Below are 26,361 nucleotides of genomic sequence, written 5' to 3'. Positions count from 1 at the left end.
GCAGTAAACTTAAACCCTATATCTGACGAGATTCTCAGGTATAGCGCGTTGTTTCCAGGATAGATTCGGACGAGTTTCTCCGTTTCTATAAATCCTGGCAGAGATCTCTCTCTCTATTAGCGAACAGGAATTCTTGTTAATAGGTTCTAACCTGAATTCTGTTGCGTGTACTCCCTGAGATAAGACCGATAGCTTAGCTACCTATCAGGATCTTTCTCGTATGTGTGTGCCTGCTTTAGACAAAGCAAGTTTAACACCGCTTTGCGCTGTGAGCCAAGTTTGTGTGTTTTTTGGAATTAGGGAGTCTCCAGTGCTTGAGACCCGCCGTGGTTAAGCACCATTTGCGACGAGATATAGTGCACTCGCTATTTTGATCTGTCGCCGTAACGCGAGCGCTGTCTCGCTTCAGCAATTGTTTTAAGGGGTTTTAAACGGCGAAAGACACAGAAGTTAGCCGCAAGCGGCGTGTGCATACGTTAAAAGTGTATGTCACTCATCTAGCGTCGGCAATCGCCTAGCAACCGTCTTGGTTACGAGTGCAGTCAGCGAACGCCACTCTAACCACTTAAAGGTCAGAACCCTGAAGGCCTGCCTGGCGCCATTTGTTTTTTTTCTCTTGGGTCACCAGTGACCCCACCCCTTAGGCTCACGTACCTGGGACCCCCCCCCACAAAGGGAGCAACGTCCCATTGAGCCTCTAGTGGTCAGGCATAGAACTACCACTCCATTTCAAAAGTGCGCCTCTAGTGGTCAGGCATAGAACTACCACTCCATTTCGAAATTGCGCCTCTAGTGGTCAGGCATTGGACTACCACTCCATTTCGAAATTGCGCCTCTAGTGGTCAGACATTGGACTACCACTCCATTTCAAAAGTGTGCCTCTAGTGGTCAGGCATAGAACTACCACTCCATTTCGAAATTGCGTCTCTAGTGGTCAGCCATAGTAGTGTAACAACATCTGAGTTGGGTCTCTAGTAGTCAACACCGGTAATACCAACACACATAATTGGACACACAGGTTCTTGCCTGAAAGCAGGAATCAACTTCACAGACCAAATCGATTAGATCACAACACACTAACATCTAATTAGGTTATTGCTGCATAACTAATTGATGTTTACAATTAAACAATAAGAAACAATTAATTTGGTTTGATTTCTGTTTTACCTTCTTGATTTATTTTAGGTTTTATTTCATTTCATGCTTTCATTCACTCCCTCTCCCCCAACAAGGAGACTTGCATAGAAGTTCAACCATTATTAATAACAGTAAACCAGTTACACATCAGGGAGGCATTGAGGTTTTGGACGTGATCGGTTGAGCTTTTCCTGTGCTGAGTGCTTACCATTCGCTCTCTGTTGGTTGAGCTTACCTGTAGCTCTGCTGTCACTGCTTACGATCGTACAGTTTGTCAGAACTGAAGGGAAGTTCTCAGCAATTGGACGCCCAAAAGCGCGCCAGCTGGGCTGCACCCGCTGACTCATTAAGGGCAAGGTTGGCAGGTATCTCGGGAGGTCATTACAAGTTTGAGCAGGACCTCGTCTAGGGCGAAGTTCAGGAGAACAGCCCTAGCTTGGACTCTCAATCGGTTGGGTGACACCCGAGTGCCGTTGCGCCGTCTCTTGTTCGAGTCAGGGCCAAAAGTGCGCCCGATAAGCTGAGCCCCACCTGGGTTGTTTCAGTTGTGCGTACAGAACACCCCCTTCCAAGTTGACATTGCTGGGGATCGGGGGAGTGGGAGCTGGACTTGGGCCTGCTTGGCTGGGATTGAGCTTGTGGGACGTGCCCTACTCAGGAGGGACACCTGACAGCGTTCAAACCTCTCTCACTGGATGACTAGCTTAACACCGCAACACCTCATATAGGGACAAATAAAGCAGAACCTGCTAGTGGCCCCTCTTCTGGTCAAAGCGGAGTTGTACGACCGAGCCCAACCCAGGGATAATCTGAACAGCAAGCTACGCTTGAATGCAGTCCCATTGGTTTGAAGCTGTTATTTCTCATTTCCTGTTCCCAACTTCTCCTGTGGTCTTCTGACACTGTCAGTAGCCACAGATCTGCAATTTCCAGGATAAGGCTTTATCCTTTCCCCCTCACTAGGGCATCTCTCAGGCCCTAGAGTAACTCGCACTGTTCTAACCTGCAACAACTTCTCCCAGGGAACAATTTTTGTTTGTTTATTTTTTCGTGGGTAACTATTCCCGTGGTTCACTACACCCTTCCAGTTACCCATTGACAGGCCCCAGTTCTACTTTATTTTATTTTGTTGGTTTAATTTGTTCGCCCAGATTTAGGTGTTAGGCCTCCCACCTTGACAAGACCCAGCCTGAGTATAACAGATTTCTGCGATCACCCTCCAGTTGACCGAGTCACCATGACCCACAGAGAAAGCCCCTTTGACCAATGGAAGGATTTAGGTACCTGGCTGGATGTTGTGACTTCTGACTTCCTGCCCAGTCAAGCCGATCTCACACGGTCCAAAGGAGCTAACCAGCTTGAGGAGAACATTGCCGAACTGATGGCCACACCACCCACTCAGAAATGCGGGAGTAAGGAGCTAACCAAAATACTCGGCTCCCTCGCACACAAACTCCTAGCCAGGCTGCAGATTAGCGAAGAGGAAACGTCTTGCCTCAAACAAAGGGTGCAATCACTCAAGCAGCAGGAGGAAAACACCCAACGACTACTGGCAGAGGCACAGAGAGATGCCGCCCAGGCCCAGCATCACATTGGGAATCTGGAGCAAGAACTCCAAAAGAGAAGCTCTCCACCCCATGAGGAGGAGGAGACGGAAGAAGGCGAAATGCCTCACACCAGCAAAAAGCTTCAACACGCCCTGGAAGAGCTCAGAGCTGAAGCTGACCAGCAAAAACAGCAAGCCAGAGCCACCAGGGAAAACCTTGAAGCCAGACTGGACCAGGCCGACACCCTGCTGGACAGAGCCCACGCGGAGCTCAAGAACAAGGATGGTCGGATCCAGGCCCTGGAAAACCATCTGGCAGAGGCACAGAGAGATGCCGCCCAGGCCCAACATCACATTGGGAACCTGAAGCAAGAACTCCAAAAGAGAAGCTTTCCACCAGATGAGGAGGAGGAGACAGAAGAAGGTGAAATGCCTCACACCAGCAAAAAGCTTCAACATGCCCTGCAAGAGCTCAGAGCTGAAGCTGACCAGCAAAAACAGCAAGCCAGAGCCACCAGAGAAAACCTCGAAGCCAGACTGGACCAGGCCGACACCCTGCTGGACAGAGCCCACGCGGAGCTCAAGAAAAAGAATGGTCGGATCCAGGCCCTGGAAAACCATCTGGACGAGGCACAGAGACGTCTGCACAAGATGAATCACCAACTGATCAGCTCCCAGGAACAGCTCACCGATGCCAGGATGAAACATCGGGCGGACGCAGAAGAGATTGACCGGGTGAGACAGGAATTGAAGCAAGCATATGAGGTGAAGTCGGAATTCGAGGCACCCTACGAATCAGTCATGGGACCGACGTCATCTCTAACAGTGCGATCGCTCCCAAGGCACACGGGGATCTCTCATCGGGATGAGGTAACTCCCTGACCCTCACCAGACCTTGAGGAACCAAGAACCCAAAAGGTCTCTCTCAGAGAAGACACCACAGATGGAACAGGCCTACCAAAGCGAACGTTACACCAGCACCGGGTTACCACAAAGGAGCTTGATAAAGTAGCTCGGAATATCAACACATTTACCTCGAATCCCAGAGGAGGCCACGACATTCACGCCTACCTCCAGGACATCGACTTCCACCTCCAAAGACTGGACAATGTGACCAATGAGGACAGAGTCTACCTCATCAGGATCACATCTAGTCTGGAGGTCCGCAGCTTCTTGGATCGACAACCTAGTCGAATCAAAGCCAACGCCATGCTGCTACACGAAGCACTGACTCGGGAGTTTGCTGATCCTGAGTCAGAACAAGGTATCGCTGTCGCCTTTGATGTTAAACAGAGCAGACAAGAAGCTCCTCAAGCCTACTACAATCGCCTTTGTTCGGCATATTTTGGGTCCAGAAATGAGCCAGACATGGAAGAAGATGCAAACTTCAAGGCTCTCTGAGAGAACCTCCACCCAACCATTAACCACTACCTGGGGCTCATGGCTTGTCCCCGCACCATAACAAGTCAACAACTGCGAGACCTGGCGATCAAGGCGTACCACAAACAAAGAACAGCAGCTGAGAAGGCAACCAAGGCTCCGGCAGTGCTGAACCTTGGCACTACAGATCCCAACCTAGCGTTGGAAGGTGGCCACCCTCCTCATCAACCACCAATCCACAACTCATCCACAAGCCACCCTCATGTCAGCCAGTCTCTTCTACCAGGTGCAGTACCTAGCCGCCCAGAAGAACAAAACCCTCCAGCCGAGGAAATGCTCTTTGGACGTGCAGGCGTATTCAGCCGTGGGCACCAGGATGGATCACATGATCCCCCTCAGTTTGTCTGTCGGCCCCATGGATCTCATGCACCCTGTATACATTTCCCAACTTGAGTCCATTCCTCTCCTCATTGGGAAAGACTTGCTGAACCGGTTTCAGTCGTTATTGGATTTCCAGCAGTTGAAAATGTGGGCTCAAGTCAGAGAACCGCTGCCACTGGGGACACCTGACGCCGCCACACAGGAACGTCAAACCCTGGCTGCCTCCTCAGACCTTACTCCACGCCATGGAGGATACCCAACTGGAGATCACTGTCGTGACACAAGAGACCCATGCCAGCATCATGCCTCCTTCCTGTGCGGGCTGGACCCTACCCCGGGATCCTTCCGTCCCAAGATCAGGAAAGGCATTCGGCTCCAAGGCATGGAAGTCACCGATGTGGTGATGACCATGGGGGTGGAAAAATCAGCCATCAACCAGAAGCTGTACGATGAGCTGAAGAGTAGTGACCCTCCCGTGCCTCGTGTCAGCAAAACCTCAAGGTTCCCACTGAGCATGGACCCGGAGTCCACCACTACAGCCACTGGCGTCTGCGCCCTGGACCTTGTCTGGAACAAGCGAGCCCTGAAACACTGCTTCATGGTCGTCCCAGACCTCCCACATTCAGTGTACCTCGGTGCAGACCTCCTGGTCAGGTTAGCCGTTCAAGTGGACACAATCAACAACGTCCTTTGGACCTCCTTCAGGGGACAAGCACCCCCACCTGAAGTGACCCTAGACAACCTCTGTTCGGGACAAACCATCCCAGAAGCATGTGCCATGACCACTGAACACACCACGACACTCCCCGCCTACACAAAGAGCATCTCGATTCGCATAACCATGAAAAGGGGCCAGACGTTAAACCATTCCCTGGCCTTTTTCCAGCCATCCACACAAGCCACGGAAATGGGGTTAACGCTGGAAGCCACACCGCTGCTGGAAGTCACATCCCGGATGGCATACGTGCTGTTCAATAACTGCACAGCAGCCGACATCACCATACCCAAGAGGACTACGGTGGGATGGCTCATCAGCCAACAATTCCACGACTTTGACTTGACTCTCCCAGTGATCGGCCAGATCCCCACCAATTTGCTGCCGGCCCAACTGGACAGGGACCGTCTGTTTACAGTACCGACTCAAGCTATCGCCATTGTCTCCTCAGTGCCGGTGACAAAAGAGGCTGTGTGTCGCATTGAGCTTGCTGGTGATCAACATCTCACAATCCATGCCATAACCACCCAGCCAGACGTAGTACAATCACCTAGCATGCCGATTCCAGGAGGGGCCTGCACAAGTGGACTCGGGGAACCCTACTCCGGTTTTGACATGGAAGTGCAACAAATCCTTGCAGACGCCGATGCTATCGACAATGAGGAAGATCGACAAAAGCTTCGTCAAGTCATTTACAAGTACAAGGATTTCTTTGCCAAAGACTCCCTGGATTGTGGACTGACGGACATCCACGTGGTCCGCATCCCCACCTGGCCGGGGGCCCCACAGACCTTTGTAAAGCAATACAAGATACCCATTGCCTCGTATGAACCCATTCAGGACATCATTGACTCCATGCTGGAAAAAGGGATCATCCAACCGTGCAATAGCACTTACTCGGCTCCCATCTGGCCAGTTCTTAAACCAAATGGAAAATGGCGGCCCACCATTGACTACCGCAAATTAAACCAACAAGTTCCCCTGTCCCGTTAGCCCATGACGCAACTGGACCAGGAACTGCCTAAAGTCAGAGGCGCCAAAGTCTTCTCAACCATGGATGTGGCTTCAGGATTCTGGACTATCCCAGTCCACCCCGAGGACCAACATAAGTTAGCCTTCACTTTTGCCAACAAACAATACACTTTCAACCGCTGCCCTTTTGGATACGCTAATTCACCGGCTGAATTCAACATCTTCCTGAACAAAGCATGCCCTGATGCCCGTGCTCGAGGGAACCTCATCTACGTGGATGACATCCTCATCAGAAGCACCACAATGGAAGAGCATCTAGCTGAAATCGACCATGTTCTGGAACAACTAGCGAAGGCTGGTGCCAAAATCGCCCTCCACAAAGGCCAGTGGTGTAAAACCAGAGTCAACTACGTGTGTCTACTGGTTGGTGCAAATGGTATCGAACCCCAATACAGCCGTACCCAAGCCATCCAGAACCTGACAGAGTTGCGTAGTTTCCTCGGCGTCTGTAATTACTCTCGGCAGTTCATGGACAACTACTCTGATTTGAGAAACAGTACTCTGATTGTGAGAAAGCACTGCTCTGCACTGTCTGGGCAATAAAGCATTTCTCCAACTACATTGGAGGGCAGAAGACAGTCATAGAAACAAACCATCAACCTGTCACATTCTTGAACAGCCAGCGCATCAGGGATGGCGTGGTCACCAATGCACGGATAGCCACCTGGCTGATGGCACTCCAAGGCCGTGACATCAAAATCCGGCATGCCCAGAACCACAAGCTACCCCTGGGCATGGGACTGGCCACCTGCCAAAGCTGTTCTCAGGAAGGACCACCAACACCCAGCATTCTGGACACGTCGACCCCAATGGAACCCTCTCAACACCACTACTTTGATGAGAACATCTGTCAAAACATGACCACCGTTTATGTGGATGGGTGCGCATTCAACCAACAGGGGACCCTAAAAGCTGGAGCCGGCATTCTGTGGCTCAACGACGACCCCGTCCCAGCACAGCAGTTCAAGCTTGGTCCCCACACGTCACAGTACGCAGAGCTAGCAGCAGTCTTAATTGCCTTGGAGGTGGCCTCCGAACATGGCGTACAAGACCTACTGCTCTGCACAGACTCCAACTACACACGTCTCAGCTTCATGTGCCATCTCCCTCACTGGAAACAAAATGGCTTTAAAACTTCAGGAAACAAGCCCGTCAAACATCAAGACCTCCTGCAGGCATGTGATGTTCTCATTACTGCACAAAACATGCATATTTACTGGAAGAAGGTTCGCGGTCATTCCAGACTCCCGGGACTTGACAAGACATACAATGACCGCACGGACGCACTCGCAAAAGCAGGGGCCCTACATGGTGACCCGTGGGAGTTTCATTCCCCCCCACCCACCCATGCTGTCCAGGTCATCACCCGCAGCCACAGCCGAGCGTCTGCCTCGCAGCCAGCGGCCTCATTGCTGGGACTTTCCCCTCAGCTTTCCGACTCGGACATCATCTCCCTCCAATCCACTGATGCTGCGCTCGGCAAGGTCTGTGATCACCTCCGCGACCCCTCTGCCAACTCGATCTCCGCAACCGACCGAGACTCCCTTCCTGAACTCCACACTTCGCCGCGGCTCGTGGTCCCTCAGGCACAAAGGGGGGTCATGCTACTGTACGCCCACCGCGATGCCAAAACAACCTACGAGGCACTTAGTCAAGTAGCCTACTGGCCTAACATGCGACAGGATGTAACAGAATATGTGAAAGGATGTCTGGTCTGCTGCCAATTTCAACCAGCAAACCCAAACCACAAGGCACCTCTGCAGCGACGGGGTATCAATTTCCCATGGTCAGATCTACAGATTGACTGGGTAGGACCCCTGACGAGATCAGCTCGCGGAAACAAATACTTCCTCACAGTCACCTGTCAGTTCACTAAGTGGGTAGAATGCCTCCCAGCACCCAACGACACAGCCCAGACAACGGCATATCTGCTCACGAACCATGTGTTCTCCAGGTTTGGCCTCCCACTGAAAGTCAACTCAGACCGAGGCACCCACTTCATAGCCGAAGTGATGCAGGACATCTGGAAACTGTTGGGGATCAAAGCCCAGTTCCACATCAGCCACCATCCTATGGCATCCGGCCAAGTAGAACGAACCAACCGAACCGTCATCAGTATGCTCAAGAAATATGTGGCATCCAATCAGAAAGATTGGGATGTGAAATTGCCTCTGGTGCTCATGGCAATCAGAGCCACACCCCACAAGTCCACAGGAGTGTCCCCCTTCGAACTGATGACAGGACGACAAATGACACTCCCTCTCCACCTACTCTACCAACCTGGTGACAACAATCTCATCACAGCCTACACCACACAACAATATCTGGACAGCCTGCACCAGCATTTGAGAGCTTCCTTTGCATTCGCCCAACAAAACCTGCAAAGAACCGCAGAGGGCAGGAAAGCCTACTATGACCAGAAAACCTCACAAGATGAACTCCAAGTGGGAGACAAAATCTGGTACTATAGGTTTGTGCAACCAAACTCAGCACAAAGACTTTCCAGGAAGCTTCTACCATGCTGGTCAGGACCACATGAGATCGTGGAGAAACTGTCACCTGTGGCTTACCGAATCCGAACCAACAAAGGCACCCAAGAAACATGCCTCAAGTGGGTTCATCGGAATCAAATCAAGAAATACCAAGCCCAAAGAAAGCCTGAAACACCCACCAACCAGCCTTCTCAAGACGAAGCCAGCAGCTTGGAATAAACCACATTCCAACCAAAAGAAAGACAACTTTTCCAGCCGAAATCTCCTCCAAAACCTCAACAAGAAAGACCAAAGAGAAAGGGGAGGAAGGATGGTCACAGATAGGGTAGACTAAGGTGGTGGGCTTGACTACTGATATCTGGGTGACCTTTTCATTTTTTTTGTTTATCTGTTTCTTTGTTTTGATAACTTTTCATTTTATTTTGTTGTTGTTTTTGGTAAGGACCTGGGGTGGCTCACGCGTGCCCAGGAAATTACTGAAGAGGATCCGGTTTTGCAATTTTCTTTGTCCTGTTTGTTTCTTTGCAATTGTTCTCTGGCCGAGAATTGTTGCCCACTATTTCTTTCTCCTTTTCCCTTTGCACCGGTGTGCACAACATTCAGAGTCTCGACTCACCCCCTCAATCTTTATTTTCTACCCCCTATTACTAGGATGATGCTGCCCCAGCTATTAGCATTACTCTGCCTAGGAGGCTGAGGCTCCAGTCTGACATGGTGTTCCCTGGGCCTCCACCTGGCACCGTCTTCCGGGGACAGCCCGGTCTTGTGATTACCAACTGTTGTACCCACACAGAAAGAGTATTCGTCTGACGATGTCAACCGAGCCCATTACCTGCACGAGAGACCCCAAACTAGTGGGACAGGTGTCAGATGGACTCAGGATGCCCTGCATCATGCTGCCGCTGACACTACCCACAGGTTGGAGCAGTAACCCAACGACCGTGACCCAAGCTGAGTCCAATCGACGGCCCAAGAGGCTCCTGAGCACCCTGCTGGGAGCTGCAGCAGCCGTTGGCACCCTGTTCGACATAGGATTCACCACTCCTCGCGGTCCCAGAAGCCAGGCGCCAGCCCCTGCGCCTCCTCCCTGTCCATCCTGTCACTGTGCCACCCTGAGCGCCAAACAATGGGATGTCAACAATGCCTCGTTGCATGGTGGTGATCCTGTTTCAACTTCCGTCGCCTGAATGATGGCAATGCCATCATCAGCCGAAAGGGGGGATATGTAGGATCACACATGCACATATCACAGGGCCTAAATTCCAGGTGGCCTGAGACAAGACCGAGCCTGGTACGAGAGGCACCAAAGGGGGGTTACACACATAAACACACACACACAGATAACCAGGGAGGCCAGCACTCCAACTTTTATTGCCCAAAGATTTAGGGACCTACAGACAAGCAGAGTGGACTTCACGGACAGGGGTCCCTCGACTTGGCACACAACCCCCTCCACATACACTCTGCCTTACATCTCACTCACCCAACAGACGAACACCGTAAAGGAAATTTCAGTTAAGTTTGGCTTTTGTATACCCTGTATATTGATTTACTCACGACTACTAGTCTCAATATACAGATACGTTATGTTTGCATGTGTCCTTAGACAATCTTAGTGTTTTGTGTGCCACCCTTATAACCATGTTCACGGAGTATCACCTATTTCACCCCTTTGCACTTGACCACATATAAATTTAAATAAATAGATAGGTATAGCTACTAGAGGTCGACCGATGTATCGGTTTTGCCGATTAATCGGCACCGATAGTTGATTCCCGGAACTATCGGTTATCGGCAAAAATCCACGCCGATAGTTTTTCCGGGTTGCGTCAGAGCTGAAGCGGCTGAGAACGGTCCGTTGTCCTTATACAGTGCAAGAGCCAACATATATATCTATGGCAAGAGCCACCTCTATAGGCGAAAATCGCTGTAAAGCACATGCTTTTGTTTTGACACGTGATACTGTTAGTTGCAAGGAGAGCGCAAGCTGCCTGGAGAGAGCGCGGTGCACGGACAATGCTGACACTTCAAATGCACGTTTAAAACATAGACAGCGAAAAGGTATGTATACAGTACACTACAGTACATGTTTTCATCTCAATGTAAAGTAATTCATTTGTTGATTAGATTCTGCATTGGAGAAAGAACAGCAGTATGTTTGTCGACAAGGCTGAGAGGACGCTAACATTAGCAGTAGGCTACATCAAGCGGTTAAAATAATGTGGCAAAAATACACGCAAGTCTGACCCAAATGTTTAATGTCATGATTTCAGTTCTTTTTATCTTCAGGCACAGGGTGCGATTTGCCGGGGGGATGGGGGGATCCGACTGGAGCACTTTGAAACAGTGAATCTTTTTGCGACGCAGTGTTTTACTGATTCGGAGTTTCAAAAAGCTCTGTTGATACTTTGCTCACCTTCTCTATATAATATATTTGTTATTTGAAATGAAATCATTACTATTATAGGCCTAACTTACGATGTTTTTATTAAATTTGTTATCACGTACTGTAATACAGCTCCCTTCGTATTATAACCATTTCATGATGTGACACTCATTATCTGGTTCTTGCCTAAAAAGACGGGTACCGGTATATAATGAGCGTTGTTAACAGATTACACAAACAGTTTGGTCAACCTCTGTCTATGGAGAGAGAAAAAAGTTTTCAAAATAGAAGCAAATATAGTGGGAGACTACACATATAATATACATTTATATAATTAATATTATATATAATTATAATATTATATAATTATTATTATAATTCATTTTGTATGTAACTTTTTTTTTCTTTATTTGGAGTGTTACTTTTTGTTTCAGTTTGAAAGCATGTCTTTAATTTACCTAAATATTTATTAATATATTCATATTTATTTCATATAGCACATTTTCATGATTCAGTACTGTTTTTTTGTTTGGTTTTTGTAATAAAGTTTAGTACTATTTTACATGTAGTGTTGTGTTTTAATTTAGTTTTTTTTTTTTTTATCCAGTATCCATTTTAAAAACTATCGGTTAATTAATCGGTTATCGGCAAGTACGGACCAACCTAACTATCGGTATCGGTAAAATTCAATATCGGTCGACCTCTAATAGCTACCATTGTATGTATGTTCTCATGGTATACCAGAAGAATCTGGAAAGTGAGTGTAATCAATGTGTCCTAACTTTTAGAGAGTCTTCTGTGTTAAAACCCCCCCTTCTCTTCCAACATTCCTTTGAGGTCCCTATCTGATCTTGGTGGACCTCACCAAGTTTCTTTGTTTCTACCATGCTATGTTAAAAGAACTGAATTAAGGTGTATTTTATCCATTCTGGAGAAGATGAATTAGCATAAGCCACACCAAACAAAATAACCCCCTCCACATACACTCTGCCTTACATCTCACTCACCCAACAGACGAACACCCTAAAGGAAATTTCAGTTAAGTTTGGTGGGGAGAGACGGAAAGCCCAAATAAATATTAAAAGTAGACAATGTAAAAGGCCTACCATTAGTGGTCTGTATTTGAATGCTAGGAGTATTAGAAACAAAATTAATGACTTAGAGGCTTTAATTTCTTCAGACAATTACGACATTATAGGAATAACTGAAACATGGATGAGTGACAATGATGGTGATGAATATAATATGGATGGTTATACGTTGTTCCGTAGAGACCGGATAGGCAAGAAGGGAGGTGGTGTTGCAGTATACGTAAAAGAAAACTTGCAGGCAAGGGAACTCACTGATAAAAATAAAAATTCAGAAGCTGTATGGATCAAACTTGATGCTAAAGATTCAAATGGCCTAATTGTCGGGGTTTGTTATAGGGCACCTAATGTAGCTGTAGAGGAAAGCAGAATATTATATGATGATATCAGGATTATGAGTAATAAAAATGATGTGGTGGTTATGGGTGATTTTAATTTACCTGGGATACAGTGGGACACAGTCTCTGGCTCTTCTGTAAATGAACTTGAGATGGTGGAATTAGTACAGGATTGTTTTTTTACTCAGTTTGTTAATACTCCTACCAGGGGAGAAGCCCTTCTTGATCTCGTTTTTTGTAATAACCAGGATAGGATTGGAAAATTAGAGGTTTTAGACCCATTGTACGGTAGTGATCATAACATGGTTAAATTCGAGGTTAATTTTAGTGTCCGAAGAGCAAAGTCTAAATTAAAAGTATACAATGTTAGGAAGGCTAACTTTAATGGTATGAGACGGAAATTAGAAACTGTAAACTGGACAGAGTTAAATAGCAAAACAGTTGAAGAGGCATGGGAATTTTTCAAAAGCACATTGTTGCAAGTGCAAGAGGACTTCATACCTGTTTCCAGCAAAACTAAATCTAGGAAACGACAACCAAGGTGGTTTACTAAGGAAATTAAGAATAAAGTCAGGAGGAAAAGGGCTCTGTTCCACAACTGGAAAATAACTAATGATTTCAAAATCAAGCAGGAGTATCTAAGTCTACAGGCAGAGTTAAAAAATGACATTAGGCTATCAAAGAGGGATGTAGAAAGAAAAATTGCATTGGAGGCTAAGCATGACAGTAAAGGTTTCTTCCAATATTTTAACTCTAAGAGAGCACTAAAAGCTGAAATCACTAATTTGCAGGATAGTAAGGGCCTTATAATTGATAACGAAATTGATATGGTAAACGAGTTTAATGATTATTTTTCAAGGGTGTTCACAATAGAGAACACAAGTAATTTACCACCAATTAATACGAATACAGCATCGTCTATGACCAATATATGTATAACTGAGGTTGATGTGATACTAAGCCTAGCTAAACTCAAAATAAATAAATCGCAGGGGCCTGATGGCATCTTACCTTTAGTCTTGAAAGAGATGAGGGATATTATTAGCCAACCTTTGACTTTAATATTCCAGAAATCGTTATCTGCGGGTGTGGTACCATCAGATTGGAAGCATGCTAATATAACACCCATATTCAAAAAAGGGGATAGAAGTAATCCAGCAAACTATAGGCCAATCAGTTTAACTAGCATTACTGGAAAAATAATGGAAGCTATAATTCAAGTGAAAATGGTAGATTACCTAGATGCAAATAACATTATAAAGGATAGCCAACATGGATTTAGGAGAGGTAGATCCTGCTTAACGAATCTGCTTGAGTTCTTTGAGGAAGCTACAAGTGAAATTGATCACAAAAAGGCCTATGATGTGATTTACTTAGATTTCCAGAAAGCCTTTGATGTTGTCCCCCACAAACGGCTCTTGTTAAAGCTTAAAGCTGCAGGAATTTTAGGAACTGTGGCAGCTTGGATCAAAAACTGGCTAACTGATAGGAAGCAGCGAGTAGTTATTAGAGGCACTATGTCACAGTGGGCCTCCGTTTATAGTGGGGTACCGCAGGGTTCAATTTTAGGACCACTATTGTTCCTAATTTACATTAATGATATTGACACGAATACATACAGTAAACTGGTTAAATTTGCAGACGACACTAAGGTGGGCGGGGTAGCAGATACTAATCAAGCAGCAGAGAGGCTTCAACGGGATCTGGATTTAATTAGCGAATGGGCTGATACTTGGCAGATGAAATTTAACACAGATAAATGTAAGGTAATCCATGCAGGGAGCAGAAATATACAGTACAGATATTTTATGGGTTCCACTGAAATAAAGGTAGCTGATTACGAGAAAGATCTCGGTATGTATGTTGATGCTTCCATGTCCCACTCTCGCCAATGTGGGGAAGCAATAAAAAAGGCGAACAGAATGTTGGGTTATATCTCTAGATGTGTGGAGTTTAAGTCAAGGGAGGTGATGTTACACTTATATAATTCCTTGGTAAGACCCCACCTAGAATACTGTGTGCAGGTTTGGTCACCACACCTCAAGAAGGACATTGCTGCCTTAGAAAAGGTGCAACGAAGAGCTACGAGAATGATTCCTGGTCTTAGAGGAATGTCTTACGAGGAGAGGTTAGCGGAACTGAATCTGTTCAGCCTTGAGCAAAGGAGACTAAGGGGGGATATGATTCAGGTCTATAAGATTCTAACGGGTCTGGATGCCGTTCAGCCAAATGACTATTTCAATATTAGTCTAAATACTAGAACTCGTGGCCATAAGTGGAAATTAGCGGGAGAACATTTTAAAACAAATTTGAGGAAGCACTTCTTTACACAGCGTGTAGTCAGAGTATGGAATAGTCTTCCTGCTATTGTAGTGGAAGCTAAAACCATGGGTTCCTTTAAATCAGAGCTAGATAAGATTTTAACAACTCTGAGATATTAGCTAAGTTCTCCCCAAACGAGCTTGATGGGCCGAATGGCCTCCTCTCGTTTGTAAATTTCTTATGTTCTTATGTTCTTATGTTGTTTCCAGATGTGCAACTTATATTGATATTACCACAAACTAACGGCCACGCCTATCTATGGATAAGATGTGCTGTTTGTAATATGAATATTTGATGTAATATCTGCACAAAGTGTAACATCTGTTGAGGTGCAACCCAAAACACCCGTATCCTATACTGATGTGAATCAGTCACATAGATAAAACAATTAATTGTTTAATCAATTAATACCTATGGTATGAGGTATGTACCTGTGAAGCTGGTATGGCATGTTTGGTATCAAACTGATTGTTAATCACCCCTGATTCCAAATCTGGTCAGTGATTACCATAAAAGTGGATGTATCAAAAGTTATAACAGCTTAATGAAAATCATCAGTAAAGGTAGAATCAGTCGGGCCATAAATCCCAAAAGGACTGATACAGACCCCCTTCCGAAAGCCGGCCAAATGGATGGCCAGCCATTGGGCCAGGATTCGAATTCCTGGTCATCCCCTATTCATGAACTTTAGACCATAAAAACCTGGACCTCAGAACAAAGCAGCGTAGAGAACACCCAGCAGCCGTACAGAAAAGACCATCATCCCGGGAGACGAGAAGCCCACCAGAAACCCTCCGGTGAAGGCCCAGCTGAACAGAGAACAGCACCCAAGACAAAGCTTCACCAGGAGAGAGAATCCAAAGGGGCTCCACTCCACTGCTTCAAACGCCGCGCCTTCCTGAGTGCCATTGGCTCAGCAGCTCTGCCATCAACTGCCAAGACCCCCCCCCACTCTTCAACCAAGTAAACCAACTTCCTTTCATTCTAACAACTTAAGCTGTTCTGTTAACCTGCTATAAGACTTTAGGGTCGTGTTTCCACAAACTGTGCTTGCTTTGCAGAGCAGTATTTCCCATTTAAGGTTACTCATTTAAATCCGGTCATTGCATTTTCATAATTACATTGTTTGTTTTATTCCGTTATTTCGTGTTTGTTGTTGTGTTAGGTGTAATGTCTGTCTTATGTTAGTTGTAGTGTTAGCTAGGAATAAATGCATGTCTTTTACACAACTTTAGCCTCCGTCATTGAGTGTCTCATAATAAGTTCCTGCCTTTGTGCGATCTTGCTACACGCTCTGAACCTCAAAGTCGCCTGAAACATCGCGAGACTCTCTCTCATTGGCCGTGAGGGGAGCTTCGCTACCAATCGTGTACATTACCTGGTGACGCAGCTCGGTGGACGAGCCTTCTAACCCAGGTTACTAAGTGATACTGGTAATTAGTGAATCCCATTTAAGTCTCACATTAACAGACTCACGGGGATACCGCAATCGAGTTTGGAGGAGCCAACCATTCGGCATAACAATTGATTAATAATCAGCATTAAATAATAATTAATTAAACTTTAATTAATTCAAACATATTGGTGGAGAATATAAAAATTTATTTGAGCTATTAATTCCTACAATACACTGGTTCTTTACTTCCTTATTTGTTCTTGCTTCGATAGGGCTTTCATCAGAACTGGTAAATACACACGTGGACAAAATTGTTGGTACCCTTCGGTCAAAGAAAGAAAAATTCACAATGGTCACAGAAATAAATTTAATCTGACAAAAGTAATAATAAATAAAAATTCTTTGAAATTTAACCAATGAAAGTCAAATATTGCTTTTCAACCATGCTTCAACAGAATTATTTAAAAAAAGAAACTCATGAAACAGGCCTGGACAAAAATGATGGTACCCCTAGAAAATACTGAAAATAATGTGACCAAAGGGTCATGTTAATTCATGGTGTGTCCACTAATTAGCATCACAGGTGTCTACAATCTTGTAATCAGTCAGTGGGCCTATATATAGGGCTCCAGGTAGTCACTGTGTTGTTTGGTGACATGGTGTGTACCACACTCAACATGGACCAGAGGAAGCGAAGGAAAGAGTTGTCTCAGGAGATTAGAAAGAAAATTATAGACAAGCATGTTAAAGGTAAAGGCTATAAGGCCATCTCGAAGCAGCTTGATGTTCCTGTGACTACAGTTGCACATATTATTCAGAAATTTATGATCCATGGGACTGTAGCCAACCTCCCTGGACGTGGCCGCAGGAGGAAAATTGATGACAAATCAAAGAGACGGATAATACGAATGGTAACAAAAGAGCCCAGAAAAACTTCTAAAGAGATCCAAGGTGAACTTCAAGCTCAAGGAACATCAGTGTCAGATCGCACCATCCGTCGTTGTTTGAGCCAAAGTGGACTTCATGGGAGACAACCAAGGAGGACACCATTGTTGAAAACAAATCATAAAAAAGCCAAACTGGAATTTGCCAAACTATGTTGACAAGCCACAAAGCTTCTGGGAGAATGTCCTATGGACAGATGAGACAAAAATGGAACTTTTTGCCAAGGCACATCAGCTCTATGTTCACAGACGGAAAAATTAAGCATATCAAGAAAAGAACACTGTCCCTACTGTGAAACATGGAGGAGGCTCTGTTATGTTCTGGGGCTGCTTTGCTGCATCTGGCACAGGGTGTCTTGAATCTGTGCAGAGTATAACGAAATCTCAAGACTATCAAGGGATTCTAGAGAGAAATATGCTGGCCAGTGTCAGAAAGCTTGGTCTCCGTCGCAGGTCATGGGTCTTGCAACAGGACAATGACCTAAAACACAGCTAAAAACACCCAAGAATGGCTAAGAGGGAAACATTGGACTATTCTAAAGTGGCCTTCTATGAGCCCTGACCTCAATCCTATTGAGCATCTTTGGAAGGAGCTGAAACATGCCGTCTGGAAAAGGCACCCTTCAAACCTGAGACTACTGGAGCAGTTTGCTCATGAGGAGTGGGCCAAAATACCTGCTGAGAGGTGCAGAAGTCTCATTGACAGTTACAGGAATCGTTTGATTGCAGTGATTGCCTCAAAAGGTTGTGCAACAAAATATTAAGTTAGGGGTACCATCATTTTTGTCCAGGCCTGTTCCATGAGTTTATTTTTTAAAATAATTATGTTGAAGCATGGTTGAAAAGCTATGTCTGACTTTCATTGGTTAAATTTCATAGAATTTTTATTTATTGTTACTTTTGTCAGATTCAAGTTATTTCTCTGACCATTGTGAGTCTTTCTTTCATTGACCGAAGAGTACCAACAATTTTGTCCATGTGTGTAAGTCATTCTCTTTTGCAAGAACCTCAGGTGAGTTACTTCTATCACCAACTGATTCAACATTTGGCATTGCAGGTAAACAATTTTCTTCAGTTTTTTCTGTAAGTTCACAATTTCCATTTTCTTGAGGTCCTTGAACTAAGTTCTCAACTGGAGAGTTTGTAAGTGGGTAACTAGGGCTTTCGGCTACAACTTGTCTGTGAAATTGAGCCTGTGGGCACTTAAAAGATTCACCCATGTTAAACCTAGCACTTGGGTGATACAACTCCTCTTCTTCAGAGTCACTCAGGTTCTCTTTGTCATCTGATTTCTCATTCATTATTCTAGCATGAGTTTTATACTTGCGAGCAGTGATTGGGGTTACTGGCTCATTGCTCTCTGAAGAAATAAATCCACAGGGAAGTAATAAATCTCTATGCAAAGTTCGCATAAGCCCAAACTGACCCTCAGGCAATACCTTTAATACCTTTAAAACTTGCTTGTAGCCAAACTTAGGAGAGCTCTTCTTTCTACTTTGAAACTGGGAGTAATCTTTATAAAGTTCCTCAAGAGTGTTCATGCCAACTAACACCATTGGCTGCGGACGGGAAGGGACATCTGGCACAATCAAAGCTAGAGTTGGCACTTGCACATCTGCTCCAATAAAGTCTTTTGGGAATATAAAGCTAACCTCTACATATCCCAGGTATGGGACATTTTGTCCATTTGCACCTTCAACTTCAAGCAGGTTACTAAGGGGATGACTCAGTATGCTTGATAAGTGTTGATCATAATAGGACTTAGGGATTGTAGTAACCTGTGATCCCGTATCCAAAAGACAACAACATTTTCTTCCAGCTAAGCGTACATGGGCAGTGCATTTTGCACCAACCAATCCTGTAGGGAGAAAATTGGAGTGCGCCCTAGCCTTTGCTTGACTGAGCAGAATCTTTGAGCGGTCAGGACATGCTTTTCCAACACCAGCCCCCATTTGTCCCACAACAGGAACTGCTTCTAGTTTAAAGGTGGATTGGGAGTACCATAACTTGACTCCAATTCTCTGAGTCTCTTCTCTAATAGCTTTTTCTTCTCTGCTGCTAGAGAGCGATTAGGTTCATTGCTGCATGAGCTGGCTATGTGTCCATCTTCACCACACTTAAAACAGTACCAAGTTTTTGGTCTTACTGCTGCTTTATTAGAAGTGGTGGTGGATCCCTCCGTAGCCTTTGGGTCAGCTTTCTGCTGCAATATTTTGTCAATTTTGGGCTTAGGGTTGGTTTTTTCACTTGGCTGTTTCAGGGTAAAAGTAGCAAGTTGGCTCCGAAGTTCAGCTATCTGTTTGGTCAATTGAGAAGTAACTGAATTTAAATGTGCTACCCCTTTTTCCTTACACACACAGGCGGTATGAGACTTGATTTCTACACGATGCTTTGCAGTTCCCATCTTCTGTTTCATACGTGAACTCTTGCAGCTCAGTGAAAGATGGTGGGCTTTGCTTCCTCTGTTCTAGCTGCAGCCCTAAGATCAAGGAGCTATCCCAACAACCCCTACAGAATTGCTTCAGGAGATGTTTGTTAGCCTCAGCTGCAGGAATTCCACCACGTTTCACGGTTGAGGTTAAGGCTACTTGTAGCCGTTGAAGATAGGCAGATGGTTTCTCACCTGTGCTCTGTAAAGTGTTCATAAATGAGCAAATAACTCATCTCCATCTTCTATGGTAGCAAAAGCTGAATCAAGTAACTGAATGTAGTCACTGGGTGAAGCACCAGGACTCAAAGACTTAATGATATCAGAGGCAGGTGGAAGAATGCTGTCACTTATCTTCCGTATCCTGTGGAGATCAGAGAGACTGGGATCCTGCCAGTGTTAATTTTGACAGCAGATTTCAATTTAGTTTTAGTCATAGTCTTTTGACTAAAATGCAATTTTAGTTTTTGTCATATTTTAGTCATCCGTTTTGTTTTAGTTTTAGTCTAGTTTTAGTCGACTAAAAAGCATAAGATTTTAGTCGACTAAATCTACTGTAGATTTAGTTGACTAAAATATATTGGGTTTAATTTAAATGTAATTTAGTTAAACCGTGGTAATATACAAAATATTCTAACTTAAAATTAAATAAAGCCAAGTCTCATTAAATATGTGGAATATCGTCTTTCCATAAAAACCAAAAATTAGATATGCGTTGTTTAGAACTTGCATATGACATTGTTCATTCTGTAAAGCAAAAGTGCAACTCCAAATTTTTTAAAAGAAAAACTGTATTTGGCAGTAATGCCATTGCAAATACTGCATGACCTGAAAAAATTACGTGAATCAACAGTTCTCTGTTAATAATAAACTGTTTATTTATATCATAAGGAATACTGTATGTCAAACAGCAAATGTAATGAAAACAGCCCCTTCCTTCTTACACCTCAACAAAACAAAATATTATATTGGAGCTAATTCAAAATTAAAATAAAAACTGCTAGGCTACAATGCCTTTAGTCTGCTGTTCTTTAGAGTCAATTTTGTACTTTGACGCATTAAAAAGAGCTGTTGAAATACTCTGTTGGGATGTACTAGTGTGGAAGTAAAATTGGACATTAGTAGGCCCGGGAGGGGAGGCATATTGGGTCTGTTATGTCTTAGGCCTTAGGCCAGAAGAGATTGTTTTGAATACTATGTGACCTTGCTTTGTGATAGCTGCCTGCAGTTGGCTCCGCAGAAGCTCGGACCTTGGAGAGGCAGACAGTGGAGCAAAGGGGGGGGAGAAACCACTTGCAGGAAGAGACTCAAAGCCGCCCCAACTGGTGCCCAAACAGTTATAGCTTATTAATATAATAGTAGTAGTAGTCAATATAGAATATGTTATATGCAATTGATCGCATTATGTTAATCATACTAATCATATGTTAACCATGTATTTTCAGTGATTCAGGGACAATACGTCAATGTGTTAATCATTAATCAATGGAACACCCAAACATTAACTGTGATTCAATGTCATATAATTAATATCTATATACATATCTCATGTAGAGTCTAGAAGCCGAGGCTGTCTCCAGTAATTTCCGTACAATGGGTGGATTTTACCTTGCTACCAAAGTGAACCAATGGAGCGGGAGAATTGTGTTTGTTATACGTTTCAGCTTAGTTTGTTGATGTTTCATGACCAATCAAGCCTTAGAAGGCCTGGTAGTTATGTTTTATCTACTGGTTGCTCTGTGTGCCGGGTGGGACTTGGTACCAAGTGCCAGAGTGTGATGGGAGCGCTTTGCTGAACTTGCTGGAATAAAAGAGATTTTCTTTACTCACCAAACTAAGAGGTCCAGACTTTTATTCTAAATCCTTGATTTATAATTTTTCTACCACACTAGCTTTATTTGAACTCAGTAGGCCAACCTTCTCATTTGAGGTTTTTTGTATCTGTGAAGTAGAAAGACAGGGAACAAATCAGGTTTAATCATTTTCTGTCTTACTCTCCTCTATCATGCTCACATGCACAAATAGTCTCAAATACATTTCTACTCCTTTCACTGCTCTTGTGGTGAAAACATTATCAAACATATAAAAACATTATTTAATAAACATTATATTCGTTAAATCCTTAAATCGTTAACCAAGACACAAATAAATTATAACTATTATAAAAGAGGCAGATTAGTGAACGACAAATATGAGTCAGTGCATTAAATAAATGAGATTGTTTAGGCCTACCTAAAACTTAAAGGCAGATTCGTTTACAAACGTAACATCACTATCTTGAAAATGAATTTACATAAATTCAACAAATACCATTTATTATCTTTAGCATGTCAATCACTTTTAATGTACGATCTAAGGGAGTCACCTCTCTAGTTAGTACAAGTAAGTGAGAGGCAGCTTCAGTTATGCAAAAGCACACCGACCCCGGTAAACTGACAAAACAGCATTAGCAAAAATGTTGTGCTTACCTTTGCGTGAATTTCAGGATGATTCCCTTGCAGATGTCGCTTTAGATTTGTTGTATTTTTACCAGCGATTGGGAGCCGACACCTTATCGTGGTGGAGGGGTTTGCGTGTTCCAATGATCCCAGGAGATAAGTTGCCCGGGGCTTTATGCCCCTGGTAGGGTCACCCAAGGCAAACAGGTCCTGGGTGAGGAACCAGACAAAGTGCAGGGAGACCCTTATGATGAACACAAACATGTATTCACGATTTCCCTTGCCCGGACGCGGGTCACCGGGGCCCCCTCCTGGAGCCAGGCCTGGGGGTGGGGCTCGATGGCGAGCGCCTGGTGGCCAGGCCTACACCCATGGGGCCTGGTCGGGCACAGCCCGAACAAGACACGTGGGTCCCCCCTCCAATGGGCTCACCACCTGTAGGAGGGGCCATAGGGGTCGGGTGCGTTGTGAGCTGGGCAGTGGCCAAAGGCGGGGACCTTGGCGGTCCGATCCTCGGCTGCAGAAGCTAGCTCTAGGGGCATGGAATGTCACCTCTCTGGTGGGGAAGGAGCCTGAGCTGGTGCGCGAGGCTGCGAAGTTCCGACTAGATATAGTTGGGCTCGCCTCGACGCACGGCTTGGGCTCTAGAACCAGTCTCCTCGAAGGGGGTTGGACCCTCTTCCACTCTGGAGTTGCTCACGGGGAGAGGCGCCGAGCTGGGGTGGGCATACTTCTTGCTCCCTGGCTGGGCGCCTGTACATTGGGGTTTACTGCAGTAGACGAGAGGGTAGCCTCCCTTCGCCTTCGAGTGGGGGGACGGGTCCTGACTGTTGTTTGCGCTTATGCACCAAACAGCAGCTCAGAATACCCACCCTTTTTGGAGTCCTTGGAAGGGGTGTTGGAGAGCGCTCCCCCCGGGGACTCTCTTGTTCTGCTGGGGGACTTCAATGCCCACGTGGGCAATGACAGTGAGACCTGGAGTGGCGTGATTGGGAGGAACGGCCCCCCCGATTTGAACCCGAGTGGTGTTCTGTTGTTGGACTTCTGTGCTCGTCACGGATTATCCATTATGAACACCATGTTCAGGCATAAGGGTGTTCATATGTGCACTTGGCACCAGGACACCCTAGACCGCAGTTCGATGATCGACTTTGTAGTCGTGTCATCAGACTTGCGGCCGCATGTCTTGGACACTTGGGTGAAGAGAGGGGCGGAGCTGTCAACTGATCACTACCTGGTGGTGGGTTGGCTCCACTGGTGGGGGAGGAAGCCGGCCAGGCCCAGTGAGGGTCTGTTGGGAACGTCTGGCGGAATCCCCTGTCAGAGGGAGTTTCAACTCCTACCTCCGGCAGAACTTCTCCCATGTTCCGGGGGAGGCGGGGGACATAGAGTCTGAATGGGCCATGTTCCGCGCCTCCATTGTGGAGGCGGCTGACCGGAGCTGTGGCCGTAAGGTGGTCGGTGCTTGTCGCGGCGGCAATCCCCGAACCCGCTGGTGGACACCGGTGGTGAGGGATGCCGTCAAGCTGAAGGAGTCCTATCGGGCCTTTTTGGCCTGTGGGACTCCGGAAGCAGCTGACGAGTACCAGCAGGCTAAGCGGAACGCGGCTTCGGCAGTCGCTGAGGCAAAAACTCGGGTATGGGAGGAGTTTGGCGAGGCCATGGAGAATGACTTCCGGATGGCTTCGAGGAGATTCTGGTCCACCATCCGGCGTCTCAGGGTGGGAAAGCGGTGCAGCATCAACACTGTTTATGGTGGGGATGGTGCGCTGCTGACCTCAGCTCAGGACGTTGTGGGTCGGTGGAAGGAATACTTTGAAGACCTCCTCAATCCCACCGACACGCCTTCCAATGAGGAAGCAGAGTCTGGGGACTTGGAGGTGGACTTACCTATCTCTGGGGCAGAGGTTGCTGAGGTGGTTAAAAAGCTCCTTGGTGGCCGGGCCCTGGGGGTGGATGAGATCCGCCCGGAGTTCCTCAAGGCTCTGGATGTTGACATGCATCTGCGCCATCGCGTGGACATCGGGGGCGGTGCCTCTGGATTGGCAGACCGGGGTGGTGGTCCCCATCTTTAAGAAGGGAGACCGGAGGGTGTGCTCCAACTATAGGGGGATCACACTCCTCAGCCTCCCTGGTAAGGTCTATTCTGGGGTGCTGGATAGGAGGGTCCGTCGGATAGTCGAACTTCGGATTCAGGAGGAGCAGTGTGGTTTTCGTCCTGGTCGTGGAACAGTGGACCAGCTCTATACTCTCGGCAGGATCCTGGAGGGTGCGTGGGAGTTTGCCCAACCAGTCTACATGTGCTTTGTGGACTTGGAGAAGGCATTCGACCGCGTCCCTCGGGGAGTCCTGTGGGGAGTGCTCCGGGAATACGGGGTGCCGGACTGCCTTATAAGGGCTGTTCGGTCCCTGTACGACCGGTGTCAGAGCTTGGTCCGCATTGCCGGCAGTAAGTCGGACTCGTTCCCGGTGAGGGTTGGACTCCGCCAGGGCTGCCCTTTATCACCGATTCTGTTCATAACCTTTATGGACAGAATTTCTAGGCGCAGCCAGGGCGTTGAGGGTGTCCGGTTTGGTGACCTCAGGATTAGGTCTCTGCTTTTTGCAGATGATGTGGTTCTGTTGGCCTCATCAGACCGTGACCTTCGGCTCTCACTGGAACAGTTCGCAGCCGAGTGTGAAGCGGCTGGAATGAAAATCAGCACCTCCAAATCCGAGACCATGGTCCTCAGCCGGAAAAGGGTGGAGTGCTCTCTCCAGGTCGGGGAGGAGGTCCTCCCCCAAGTGGAGGAGTTTAAGTATCTCGGGGTCTTGTTCACGAGTGAGGGAAGGATGGAGCGGGAGATCGACAGGCGGATCGGTGCGGCGTCAGCAGTGTTGCGGGCGCTGCATCGGTCTGTCGTGGTGAAGGAGCTGAGCCAAAAGGCAAAGCTCTCGATTTACCGGTCAATCTACGTTCCTACCCTCACCTATGGTCATGAGCTGTGGGTAGTGACCGAAAGAACGAGATCGCGAGTGCAAGCGGCCGAAATGAGTTTTCTCCGCAGGGTGGCTGGGCTCTCCCTTAGAGACAGGGTGAGGAGCTCGGTCATTCGGGAGGGACTCAGAGTAGAGCCGCTGCTCCTCCGCATTGAGAGGAGCCAGATGAGGTGGCTCGGGCATCTGCTTAGGATGCCTCCTGGACGCCTCCCTGGTGAGGTGTTCCGGGCATGTCCCACTGGGAGGAGGCCCCGGGGAAGACCCAGGACACGCTGGAGGGACTATGTCTCTCGGCTGGCCTGGGAACGCCTCGGGATCCCCCCAGAGGAGCTGGAGGAAGTGGCCGAGGAGAGGGAAGTCTGGGTTTCCCTGCTGAGACTGCTGCCCCCGCGACCCGACCTCGGATAAGCGGAAGTAAATGGATGGATGGATGGTATTTTTACCAGCGATTTCCGCTCCACACGGTTTACACAAGGTCTTGTTTGTCTTGACATCAAACGTGAAATTATTCCATATATCTTCTCTTCTTTTTCTACCAGCCATTGCCATGTCATTTTAGTTTAAGTCAGACAGACAACCACCAATGTATGCAAGATGTACTGTCGCATCTCGCGTCGCAAGGTGGATCAGTATCTTAATTTTCAAATGTGCGTGTGCGTCTTACCGCGCCACGCACCAAGATTAATTCTGATTGGATCATTTCCAAAAACGTCCCTCACTCATATTTTCGTCTCGTTTTTATTAGTTAACGAAAATGTCAATATATTTTTATTATAGTTTTTGTCATCATCACTTAATTTTTATTTAGTTATCGTCTCGTTTTCGTCAGGGAAAATTTGTCGTTGACGAAAATTATAACGAAAATATTTTGTCAATGAAATTATCATTGGATCCTGCAAGAGCAGTTCAACACTAGCACGCCAGGTTTCAAAATCTGCCTCATTAGGTGGATGAGGGGATTGCCCAGAGAAAGTTTGGAGTCTCACAGGTGGATTTCCATGAGCCACCATGTCACTGTTATGTACAATGTGCTCTACTACAACTCTCTGAATATTTGGAGGGTTAAGGTCTCCAGGTGAAAGAAATCTAGGCACTGACGCTCCGCCAGTTTGAGTTACTGGCACTGAGTTGTGCAACACTGTCGAAGGGGATTTTGGCTGATAATTATCAGAAGAATCAACTGTGCGATAAACAGGGCTCGTCTCCGCCTGTATGGTTTCAAAAGCTACATCCGTAATCGATTTACTAGTTTCTGTAGCAAGGGTTTCACTAATTTCGGTTAACATCTCTTTCAGAATTTCCCCATAATTTTTCCTAATTTTTCATAAGTTTTGCTATGGTTTTCAACTCACTGAGGTA

The sequence above is a fragment of the Paramormyrops kingsleyae genome, chromosome 1 (assembly GCF_048594095.1).
Source record: "Paramormyrops kingsleyae isolate MSU_618 chromosome 1, PKINGS_0.4, whole genome shotgun sequence".
In the NCBI taxonomy this organism is placed as follows: domain Eukaryota; kingdom Metazoa; phylum Chordata; class Actinopteri; order Osteoglossiformes; family Mormyridae; genus Paramormyrops; species Paramormyrops kingsleyae.
Note: the sequence above shows the minus strand (reverse complement) of the source record.